The sequence below is a fragment of the Vidua macroura genome, chromosome 14, assembly GCF_024509145.1.
Source record: "Vidua macroura isolate BioBank_ID:100142 chromosome 14, ASM2450914v1, whole genome shotgun sequence".
In the NCBI taxonomy this organism is placed as follows: Eukaryota; Metazoa; Chordata; class Aves; order Passeriformes; family Viduidae; genus Vidua; species Vidua macroura.
Genome location: NC_071584.1, coordinates 4,296,527 through 4,308,866, shown reverse-complemented (window position 1 = coordinate 4,308,866; position 12,340 = coordinate 4,296,527). Strand labels below are relative to the sequence as shown.

Here is a 12,340-nt window from a genome sequence, read left to right as displayed (position 1 = left end):
CTTAACCCCTGCTAGACCCACCCTAAACCCTGCAAAATCCACCCTAACCCCAGCCAGACCCACCCCAACTCCTGCTGGAGCAGCAGCTGGGCCAATGGCTGTGACGTTTTTAAGCCAGTGTTCTAAAAACTGGATTTAGTTCACCTTTGAGCTCTGACTGGAAGCACATCCTGTTCCTGGGAGGGATGGACACTCCTCTCCTGCTGTCTGCTCTTGGGGACACAAGGGACAATGGGAATTGCACCTCAGGCTCCACACTGGCAGCTCCCAGGCTGCACCTGAGGATCTCAGACCACCTCCTGCACAGAGGGGCTCTGTGTTTGGAGGGGGAGGTTCTGAGGGAGTCTCTGAAAGTCCAGACCCGGCCTGAGGCCCTGGCACAGGGTGTCCAGAGCAGCTGTGGCTGCCCCTGGATCCCTGGCAGTGCCCAAGGCCAGGTTGGACACTGGGGCTTGGGGCAGCCTGGGACAGTGGGAGGTGTCCTTGCCATGGAGGGGCTTTAAGGTCCCTCCCAACCCAAACCAGTCTGGGATTCCAGGTTTTAGATGGTGCTCAGCTACTCTGAAGGACCAGCTTTTTCTTCCTGCCTTTCCCTTTTCCCATGCAGTTACTGTTTGATGCTGTTCCATAAACATTGGGGATATTTAAGAAGCACCAGGAGACTTCTAAAGTCAAACTATGAACAATCAGGAATTCAATAATTGAAACAGTCCAGGCAACCTTAAATCAAACACTAAATCCACCCTTCTGGATTTGTGCAACACAGCAGCTCATGCCTACCTGGTTCATGAGCCAGAAGCACTCCCAATCCCAGAATCCCTGAGGCTGGAAAAGCGCTCTGGGATCATCAAATCCAACCTGTACCTGTTCCCCACGTTGTCCCCATGCCAGAGCTCTGAGTGCCACCTCCAGGGATGGGGACTCCAGACCTCCCTGGGCAGCCCCTGCCAAGCCCTGACCACCCTTTCCATAGGGAAATTCCTGCTGATTTCCATCCTGAAGCTCTGTCCTGACCCCCCTTGTGGCTGCAGCAGAGCCTGGGAGCTCTGAGGAGGAGCCTCATCCCACATCACCACATTCCCTTGGGATTTCCCCCCCATGACCTGAGGACAGTGAAGGTCTCTTTTTCCCTGAATTTGGGGAAAAGGGATGGAAACCTGCAGCTGGAGGGGGGAAATCCTGCCCAGACCTCACCAACAGGAGCAACACAGACCCGTTCCAGACAACGCATGAAAAGCTGCAAATGCACAGTTAGAATTTCCTTTCGTTCATTCACAGCCACACATCCCACAAAAAAAAAAAAAAAAAAAAAAAAAAAAAAAAAAAAACAAACCCAAAAACAAAAAGCCACACACACAAAACAAATCCTCTTGAAGCTGGCACAGCCTGGAGCTGCTGAAGCCGGGGAAGTGTGGCATAAACTTCCTGAGAACCTCCTGAACTTCTTCAGCCCTACCCACCCCCAGGGATCATCCCGGGCTCCCAGCAGGACCACCCCCAGCACAACAACTCATCCCTGCTACTGCCAGAAATTCTCGGGTCATTTTCACCATCCTGGGTGTGCAGTTTCATTGTTCTAATTACATGGAATTAATTCCTAATTGCTCAGCTAATTTCTGTGTTTAAAAGGAAGGATGTGCAGGACGTTCACCACACCCACACATCTCTAACCTTGAGCCTTGATGTCCGAAGATGAAAGGAAAAAGGAAGGAAAAATAGGTTTTCTGTCAAAGGTGGAGCTTTGTGTTTGTGCCACGGACCCAGAGACAGAGCAGGACAAAAGCTCCTTGAAGCCTCGTGACGTCACAGAGACACCACAGAGTTTTGCCAAGAAAACATAACTTTTTTGTAAAAGGAAGCTAAAATCTGCCACTTGTGGAAATTGGGACTTCCATTTAAGTCCTGGTAATTTTTTTTGGGAAGAAATGTACTGAATCATTGGCTGGATGAATAAAATAGACTGAGTTTATAATAAAAAGAAATAAAATATCCTAAACAAAACCTCCTGGTTCAGCTGAGGAGGAAGGACATCCCTGCTTCCCAGCCTGCCCAGCTGAGTGCAGCTCATCGTCCTCTGTGGGGTCTGTCCTGAGCAGGGCTGGGACAGGGAAATGGGGATGACATTCCCTGGATGAAGCAAGGACAGAGGGAGGTGCTCTCTCCTCTGTGCCAGCTCTGCCACTCCTTCCCAGGGTGCTGATTTCACACTGATTCAGGGAGAAACAAAACAAGGCAGAGCAGCACAGAGGGAGAAATCTCTGCCTGCAGCCCCTGTGTCCCACAGGAGTCCTGGCAGGGAGGGGATGGGGAGGCAGAAAGAGCTGAAGGCTCCCCCAAACCTCTCTGGAGGCTCTCAGGGGTCACAGGATTGAATTTCCCCGGAGTTTTCCGGACCCTGCCCACGCCCAGACCTGTCCCAGGTAGGGCACTGATGTGCCCCACGGAAATCCAGAGGGGAAAGGGGTTTACAAGGATGTGGGGCCGTGGGCAGGGAGGGAATTTGCGATCAGACAGGTGCAACAAAGCCCCAGAGCCTAACCTCAGCCCCACCCCGTTCCTGCAGGAACCCCATCCCTGCAGAGCTCACACCCCAGCAGAGCCGCGCTTTGATCCGAGACACCCCTGGACAGCCGCACTTGCACGGAGCAGGAGGATTTACGGTGTCCCCGGCAGGGCAGGGCAGCACAGCTCTCCTGCTCTCACGCAGCTGCAGCAGCCCCAGCTCCGGCCGTACCTGCGCAGTTTCCCCCGGTGCGGTCGCTTCCCAGCGCGGAGCTCTCCCGGCAGCGGCGGCTCCGAGCGGCCCCGGCACGGCTGTGGCACACCTGAGCCCTTACCTGCCGAGAGGGCCGGCCCCGAGAAGCCAAGCCTTGTTTTGAGGAGGAGACTTGGGTGTGTTTCGCCCTTCAGGGGAATCAAACAGGTTTCTCCGTTCGGCGGCACGGGCTCCCCTCCCTGTAGGCTCTCCTCTGCATTCCTGGCATTCCCCAGCGAATGCCACGGTCCCCAGCCCTGCGCGCCGCTGGCACAGCCCAGAGCAGCCCCCCAGCTCTCACCCCATGGAGTTTCTCCTCGGGACAAGCACTGCCAGGGCTCGGCCCCCAGGCAGGGGGAGCGGGGCCCCCGATACTGCTCGGGTACTGCAGGCTCGGAGCCGCTTTGGAGCAGTGGTACCCAGGGAGCATCAGGGAGCGGGGCTGTAATTAGCCCTCGACACTGATTGTCTACTTGGAACTCATTAATGAGGCCAACAGGTGTGATAATCCCACAGGAAATTGCCGGGCATTCTGCTCTTCCTCACTTGATTTCCCTTTCTAATTGCTCTGGTCACCGCACGGTCCCCGAGGGCCGGCTGTGGGGACAGCCTGGCACAGCCAGATCCTGGCACTCGTGTTCTACCCATCCCTAGAGCCTGAGAGCTGGGGCTGGGTGTTTGGAGCTGTCCTGAGGAGTCAGGGCTTCAGCCTGGCACTGCCACAGTGTAGGAAGAACCAGAAAATCACACGATGGTTTGCGTTGGGAGGGACCTCAGAGCCCACCCAGTGCCACCCCTGCCATGGGCAGGTATACCTCCCACTGTCCCAGGCTGCTCCAAGCCCCAGTGTCCAGCCTGGCCTTGGGCACTGCCAGGGATCCAGGGGCAGCCCCAGCTGCTCTGGGTACCCTGTGCCAGGGCCTGCCCATCCTCCCAGGGAACAATTCCTAATTCCCAATATCCCATCCATCCCTGCCCTCTGGCAGTGGGAGCCATTCCCTGTGTCCTGTCCCTCAATCCCCTGTGCCCAGTCCGTCTCCAGCTCTCCTGGAGCTCCTCAGGCCTTGGCAGGTGCTCCCTGGAGAGCATCCCCAGCTCTCCCAGCCTGGCTCCAGAAGGGCTCCAGGCCTGGAGCAGCTCTGTGGCCTCTTCCAGCCCTGGAGGTGATGAAGCCCAAATCAAGCCCCCACCAGGATCCCCTGTCCCCGATTCAGGCACAGGTAATGCTGAGCCTGTAGCAGCTGGAAAGGAAAGATCCTGCTGTGGGATGATGGGCAAATATCCCATCCCATCCCATCCCATCCCATCCCATCCCATCCCATCCCATCCCATCCCATCCCATCCGATCTGGATGTCTGGAACAGGGCTGATGACCCAGCCCTGGCTCCCAGCAGCACAGGGAGGATGACATCAGGGATTTTCAGGCATTAAGGCATTACTGCCGCCCCAGATCTTCCTCTCCGATCTGCTCGGGCTCAGCAGCAGCTGGGATCAGCGGCGAGCTGAGCTCAGCTGAGCTCGGCTCGCGGCTGATCCCGGCTTTGATAAGCCGGACTGTTCCCAGAGCCGCGCCCTGAGCTCCCGGCGGGCTCGGGTGTCCAGCTCAGGGAAACTGGAGTTGTTCAAAGCGGGCTGGAAAACGCAGCCCAGACCCTTCCTGGGACAGCATCCTCTGCTCCGGGCCTCTAGCTGACAGTGCAGCTTTATTTTCGGTAAGCCTTGAGTCATGCCAGGGTTTGCTGAAGGTTTGTCCTGGCTCTTCCCTGCAATAACAGTGAGTAACAGCCCGGCCTAACAGCCCGGCCTGGCCAGCCCTGCAGGTACACAAGGTTCCCAAGCACAACAGGGACACCCAGGCACCCAGGGCTCTGGTTTTTCCTGGGGGGAACACACTGTTTCATGCTGAGTGTTCAAAAACCGGGCAAGAATAGAAGGTATTCGTTATGAGCACCTGAACATCAACACTGAGAGCAATGGATGAGGAGCTCCCAAAGCAGCACCCCAAGAGGTCACTGCTGCCTGACGAGATGCATCCCCAAAGCATGGGCAGCAGGAAAGGGATTGGGATTGGGCCCCTCTGCCCCCTCAGGTGAGACCCCACCTGCAGAGCTGCCCCAGCCCTAGGCCAGCACAGGAGGGACCTGGAGCTGCTGGAGAGAGCCCAGAGGAGGCTTCAGGATGGGCAGAGGATGGAGCAGCTCTGCTGGGAGAGCTGTGATTGTTCACCTGGAGAGGAGAAGCTTTGGGGTGACCTCAGTGTGGCCTTGCAGGGCCTGAAGGAGCTGACAGCTTCTGGCAGAGGCTCAAGGATAGACTACAGATTTCTGTTAGGGAGCTGCTCACAATGGGACTTCAACAAGTCCAAATTCAGATGCTCCAGGAAAAGACACCAATCTTGGTCTCCCTGGCAGGAGCAGCCCCACCTGGAGCAGCTCTGGTGCCCTGCACACCTTTGGAGGAAACCTGAGTGTGCTGAAGTCAACAACACAAGAAGTCCTTTATACTCATCTGACCTGAGTGGAACCCAAGAGGGGAATTCTTCCATTTTCCCACTGAATCTGGTTAAAACCAAGAGGATCTGGCTTGAACCTCCACCCTGCAGGCCTGGCCCCCTCCTCAGCCACCAGCCAAGGCTCAGGTAAAGCTGTGCCTGAGCCCAGCCCAGAGCAGGAGCAAGGTCCCGAATCTCATCCCAGCCCCCCAAGTTCTCCAGGGACACACACACTCCTCCTGCAGCACGGGAGAGCAAGAAAAAAGAGTCTTTTCCCCAACTCCAGTTAAAAACATTATTGTTACAAAGTAAATTTCAGCATGGAATTTACCAGGAAATGGATTTTTATGGGATCTCCTCTCTGAGGAAAGCACAAAGACCCCTTTCTCAGGAATATGTCCACAGCTGGCACTGACTGATCCTTGTTCTGCCACTTCCAGAGCAGCTGGGTGCCAACAGCTGTAACCCCACAGCTCATTCCTGCAGGAACAGGGATGTCTGCAAGGAACCTGCTCACCCTGGAAATGCAGGCAGCCAATTTTATGGGAAGGGGGCTTTACCAAATCATTCCTATGGCAAAGGTGATTCCTGTCCAGAGACAGCCCCATAGCCCAGCCTGTGTTTGAACAGCCACTGCAACATCCTGTAACATTTTTCAGTATTTTCTGGTGGTGAGAAATGCACCAAGCCCACTCCAGAGCACTGAGCTGCCCTGGAACATTTCTTGCTTTCCCGATCTCACTTTCTGCAGCCCCTCCCTGGGTCAGGTGAGTAACCCTGCAGTCCTGTGGTGCTTTGCAGAGATGCCACCAGCCCCAAGCCCCAGCAGAGCCGGGATGAGTCGCAGGGTGTAAAACCACTACACCCATGTGTTACAAGGGAATCAAACTGGTTTTTCATGAGGTGTCACTGCAGAGCTCTGCCAGAATGCCAGACCTCACCTTCCTAATAGCAGGTGGCAGCAGGGCATTGTCTATCCCAAACAATTCCCTGCAGGAGCACAGCAATCTCGCCATGGTCACGGACACACCTGCACACTCCTGGAGCTCAGGAGTGCCAGCACAACACAAAGTGGTGTTGTCAGCAGAGTCAGGGCACGGCAGGGGCAGAGCTGTGGCGGGGACACCGTGGTGCCACCACAAAACCCAAACCCGCTCTGGCACAAGCAGGGAGATGCTGATTTATCCTCAGCAGCTCAGTGAGGTCCCTGCAGGCTCTGAGGCAAACAAGCTGCTCTTCCCCCTGCCCTGACAGGGCCCGGGTTGCACCACTCTCCCCCTGTGGGCCTGGCACCAGCCCGAGGTTTGCACAAGCAGCAGCGAAACTCGGGAGAGAATTCTCCCGGGAAGCAGAGCCAGCCCATCCTGCCATGGCTGGGAGGTGTGGGAATGTCCTGCTGCTCCCTGCCATCAGCACCCTGGGGTAACTGGATGTACTGGGATGGAAAACACCCCTTCCACAGCTTCCCAAAATGCTGAGCTCGAGCCCTGCAGCATGTCCTGGATCCCTGTGTCTGGAAATCCCCCAGTGCAGGGTGCAAGTGGCACACTGCTCCCAAAACTCACTGAATGACAGAATGGTTTGGCTTGGAGGGGACCTTAAAGCCCCTCTTGTTCCACCCCACAGACGGACACCTTCCACTATCCCAGCTTACTCCCAGCCCTGTCCAGCCCGGCCTTGGACACTTCCTGCATGCCCCTGGAGTGCCCTCCGAGCCTTTCTGCTCCCTGAACATGCAGGGTCATTTTTGACCTGCTTTCGTCCATTTTTCCTCTTACCTATTTCTGGGAATTACACCCAAGCCACCCTTTTTCCTCTCTGGAGGTGTGTCTGGACCAGGGCTTCCCCCACGTTCCAAGGGCAGCACTGAAAGGACAATTTTCCTGAACAAGTTCCCTTTGCAATCCCTGTAAGAGGGGAATGGAGGTTTTGGTTACCTTAACTCCACCTAGAAAAGCACTTGTAATCCTCTCTCCCTTCCCTCCCTCTCCCTTCTCCAGGATAAGCAGCAGAAGATCTCTCTTTATCTCTCCCACTGCCAAAACCAATCTCAGGTCAGCAAAATTAGGAGCTGCAGCAAGGAAAAGCCAGAAAAGCAGAGAGAGGGAGATAAGGAGTTTGATGAGAGCCCTCCAGGGAACTCTTTGAAGTCGTGGGGAGCTCCTGTTGAGTGTTTCTGACAGGGACAGACTGCACCTGCATTTGATCCTGGGTGTTTGGAAGGAAAGTTTGATAATGGCAATTTTGCTTCACAGCCTCTGCTTGCTAAGACACACCAAATACAGACTGGAAGCCATAAAAGTCTCTGAATGGTTTGGGTGGGAAGGGAATGCAAAGCCCACCCAGTGCTACCCCTGTCATGTCAGGGACACCGTCCCAGGCTGCTCCCAGCCCCAGTGTTCAGCCTGGCCTTGGGCACTGCCAGGGATCCAGGGGCAGCCACAGCTGCTCTGGGCACCTGTGCCAGGGCCTGCCCACCCTCCCAGGGTGTGGATGCCAGCCTGGTCAGAGAGAGAGAAACTACATTCGTTTCTCACAGTGGCTTGTGAGAACTTTAGGGAGTAGTAGGAACGGTGATAACTTGTTAGTATAAACAACCTGGAGGTGGTGTTTTTTCTACTCTGTTTTTCTGTTCTTCTCAAGGACTGTTTGTGAGAAAGATGTTTTTGTTAATTAGCCAATCAAGTAGAATGTGTCGAATCTGTCTATAAAAAGGGAAAGAGCTTTTGCATTAAACGCTTTCTTCTTCTTCAGCTGCAATTCATCTCCTGTGAGATTGTATCATTTCGGGCTCAAGGGTGACATCTGGTGACGTGCACTGCACCGACCGGCCCCTCGCGGATCGCGGGGCACGCGGGGACACCCGGGACCCCCGCCGGACTCCGCCGGGACCCCGCGACACCCGCGCGGTCCGCCCGCCTTCGGACATCCCGTTTCCCCGGAGAGGTAACGACCTTTCCCCGCGTCCTTCTGAAAGAGACTGGTTCCGCTGCTTTTGCGGTGTTCCGGCGACCAGCCCTGCTCCCTGCGTTTTGAGGTGGTCGCCGACACCTCTTTCTGCGACATCAACGCCGCCGAGAGCAATTGCCGCATCTCGGCCGCGCCGCGCTCGGCCCCTCCGTCCCCGGCGGGTCGGCTCTCCCTTTTCCTGGGGGACGGGGCTGGGGGTTCGCTGCAGTGGTCACCCCGCTTTTTCCCCCCGCTGCCACCCGGGGGCTGGCTTTCTCCCGGCCGGTGGAGTCGCAGTTCCCGGCTCGGGATCCCCTCCTCGATTCACGGGAGGGGGCGGGCTAGGCTCCGGCCTCAGAGGTCGCCAGGACAACACGGGTCGCCCCGCCAGCTTCCTTGTCGCCAGCCATGGAGCTTGCGCGGCCGTACCGGCCATGACCATCGTCGGTGCCTGTCAGCGAGGGCCCGCTCCAGCCGAAGTCACGCTCCCGGCCAGCTTTCCTCTCCCTCCCCGTGGTGCCTGCGCGGACGGCGACGGCTGTGACCGCGGCTCAGACACTGTCCGTTCGAACGCTGAATCAGGCGGCGGGGGCTGTGCCTCCTCTTCATTCCGGCGCGGCGGCCGGCTCGGTTGACTTAATGTCTGTTGCACCTCCGCCAGGGCAGCCTGCGGCGGCGGTGGTGCTGTCAGCCGCGGCTGCGCTGCTCGCTGCCCCGCCTCCGGCCGCGGCCGTGCCGGCGGTGCCGGCGGCCGGTCCGTCCGAGTCTCGGCTTGTGACTAGCCCTTCGGTCTCGCAGCCCGCGGTCGGCTTCTCGAATCCGAACCCTTTGGCTAGCATGCCACCCCCTGTTACCCGCTGGGCGCCCTCCCCATTCCGAGGTGGGGACTCGGACAGCGATGACGACCAGCGGCCGGTCCCCCGGCGGGGGTATGTCCCAGGGGGAGACCGCCGGCACTGGCAGGCGGAGTCGGCGTCTGCTCGTAACCTCTGGGCTTTGCCTCCCTGCTGGGTGACTGTGCGCCCCAACAATCCCCGCAGCTTTTGGGAAGCGGTTAAGGCGCGGGTTTCAGAGGCTGGGGTTGAGGATCCTTTGGGAGGGCCGGGAAGGTCACGGTGTGCAGCCGATGACACGACACCCACCTCGGGGGGTGGGGCCGCAGGTGTCGGTCAGGTGGCTTGTCCGACGTCTGGGGGAGGGGTACGGGTGGTTCAGGAGGACCGTATTCTGCCACAGGGCGAGGTGAAAGATCTTCTCATGATTATAGCTGTCCCAAATTCAGGACACGCCAACAAACGTGGTGTGATTGCCTGGCGGGTGATCCAGGATCTGCAAGACCAGGCTGCGAAACATGGCCTTGGCTCTGAGCAAGTCATGCAGGCTCTCAGAGTGATAGCTTTGGACCTGCTTGCTCCATTTGATCTTAAACGTATTGCTCGGGCACTGTTCCAGCCTGTGCAATATGTGATTTTTATGAAGTACTGGACACAGGCTGCTGCAAAGGTTGCAGCAAGCAACAGGCTTCTGCCTCAGGGTGACCCTAGGTATGGTGTGGGGGTGGCTGCTCTCCTCGGCGAGCATGCCTTTTCCAATCCTGATTTTCAGGCTACCTGGGACTCTGCTGTTCTTGAGCAGTGTCAAAGTGTAGGATTTGGTGCATTGTTGAAGACCATTGAGATGGCCTCCCCCGGGCCACCCTATGCAACAATAATTCAGGGACCAGGTGAGCCTTTTTTGCCATTTGCCGAGAACCTTACTGCTGCCCTGGAGAGACAGGTTGAGGATGCTACCGTAAGGGAGATCTTATGCAAGCAATTGGCCCGGTTAAACTCAAACAGTGAGTGCTGGGGGATCATAAATGCTCTTCCGGGCGACTCGTCGGTGGCAGACATGGCCATTGCATGTGTTAGGATGGGTGCTGGTGACCACAGGGCGTCCGCTCTGGAAGTTGCTTCACAGCCAGGCCAGGTAGCCTTAGGGGGAGGACAACGGAAGAGGAACAAAAATAAGGCAAGAAGCAGCAAGGTGCACCCAAGCTGGCAGGTATGGGTGCTGACTTCCTGTGCGCTAGATGCCTAAAGGCAGGTCACTTTGCAAACCAATGCAGGTCCCAATTTGATGCTAACAGCCAGCCTTTGGCAGGCCTGGGAAACGGGAAGAAGAGCGCACAGGGGAATTGCACTCTGACAAAAGTGATTCCTCAGAGCACGGTTCCAGCTCAGGTTTGCCCAGCCAGCTCGGAGACATCACCCACGGCTCTGCCAGCGTGGATGTACGTACCGCAACTGCAGTCATCCTAGAATCCTGTTGTGAGCATAAGGTTCCTTTGGACGTGTTCGGACCTTTGGGACAGGGACTGGGCGTGCTGCGTGTGGGGAGATCTAATGTCACCCACCAAGGGGTCTTTGTTCACCTGGGAGTCATTGACTCTGACTTTTCAGGTCTGGTTTTTGCCATGGTTTTCACACCCTCCCCCCCATCACTATTCTGGCAGGGACTCGGATTGCTCAACTTGTGCTTTTTCAGTCATGTGTCCCCAGGACTGATCTGCAGCCTCGTGGGACTGGTGGCTTTGTATCCATGGGACTGCCACGAGCCCTCTGGTCTGCGGCCATTTCCGCAGTGACCCCAGATGGTGTGTACCCTGACCCTGCCGGGTGCCCACCTGCCGAAGATCGAGCTGCGACGTTTGATCGACACAGGGGCGGACGTGACTGTCATCTCCCTCTCTGTGTGCCCTTCAACGTGGCCTTTGGCCCCGTGGGAACTCCCATTGTAGGGGTGGGGGGTCTAGCACATACCTTGATGAGCCAACACTTTGTGCTCATCGGCAACGCAAGCGGGCAGCTGGCTGCAGTTCGACCCTACGTTGTTTCGGCCCCAGTCACTCTGTGGGGGCAGGATGTGTTGGCTGCCTGGGGGCTGCGAATTGGGGCAGATTTTTAATGGGGGCTACTGTTTTGAAGGGGGAAAGGTATCCTACGCTGCCTTTGCAGTGGCTGGTGGACAAACCCATTTGGGTTAATCAGTGGCCCCTGACTGAAGAGAAACTGGTCGTTCTTCGTGAATTGGTTTAGTCACAACTGCAACAGGGGCACATTGAGCCTTCTACGAGTCCCTGGAATCTTCCCGTCTTTGTGATAAGGAAAAAGTCTGGGAAGTGGAGGTTGTTACAAGACCTCTGGAAAATCAATGCGGTGATGGAAGGCATGGGGGCATTGCAGCCTGGTATGCCCTCACCCACCATGATCCCTGCGGGATGGGAGATCTTGGTCATTGATTTGAAGGATTGTTTTTTTATTATTCCTTTGCATGCTGATGATAAGCCAAAGTTTGCCTTCACAGTGCCTTCAGTCAACAATGCCAAACTGTGCAGAGGTATCAATGGAAGGTTTTGCCACAGGGCTGTCACAACAACCCAACTATCTGTTGGTGGTATGTGGCTCAGGCCTTGTCCGGGGTTCACGTTCAGTTTCCTGACGCGTGTTGTTATCATTATATGGATGACATCCTGGTGGTGGCACCCGCCCAGGATCAGTTGCTGAGGATACGGCCTCAGCTGTTTGCTGCTCTGCATGCTTACAGGCTGCAGGTGGCCCCGGAGAAGGTTCAGCAGCACCCTCCCTGGAAATATCTGGGGGTCAAAATTCTTGACCAAACCATTCAGCATCAGGAGGTGCAATTTTCAGATTCTATTTGGACCTTGAATGATGCCCAGAAGTTGATGGGTGTCATCACCTGGTTGCATCCTTCTTGGGACTGACCAGAAAACAACTGTCCCCATTGTATGAGACTTTAAGAGGGGACCCTGACCTGAGGTCACCTTGGGAATTGACTCCTGCAGCACGGCAGGCACTGGAGGAGGTCCAAAGGGCTGTTTCTGCATGTCAGGTACATCAAATAGATCCTTCCATTGATATCACTGTTTTCATTACCAATCCAGATTTTCATCCTATGGGTATCATTGGCCAGTGGAGTGACAAGTGGTCTGGTCCCTTGCAAGTTTTGGAATGGGTCTTTTTGCCCCATCAGCCAAAGAAGGCAGCGCTCTCATTGTACAAGCTGATTGTTCGTTTGATAATCAAATGCTGTCAGTGGTGTTTGCAATTGATGGCTGCTGATCCTGCAGCGATCATTCTTCCTGT

General features: G+C 56.2%; 1 protein-coding gene across 7 annotated transcripts in view; it reads right to left on the bottom strand.

Moving 5' to 3' along the window:
• The window catches only part of ZNF185 (zinc finger protein 185 with LIM domain), a 30,820-nt gene extending 28,031 nt beyond the window's left edge, over positions 1-2,789 (bottom strand). For all 7 annotated transcript variants that reach the window (XM_053990477.1, XM_053990483.1, XM_053990478.1 and 4 more), the window contains exon 1: positions 2,735-2,789. The gene's annotated coding sequence lies outside the window, so the exon portion shown is untranslated. The remainder of the gene's footprint in view (positions 1-2,734) is intronic.
• Between the last annotated feature and the right edge of the window lie 9,551 nt (positions 2,790-12,340).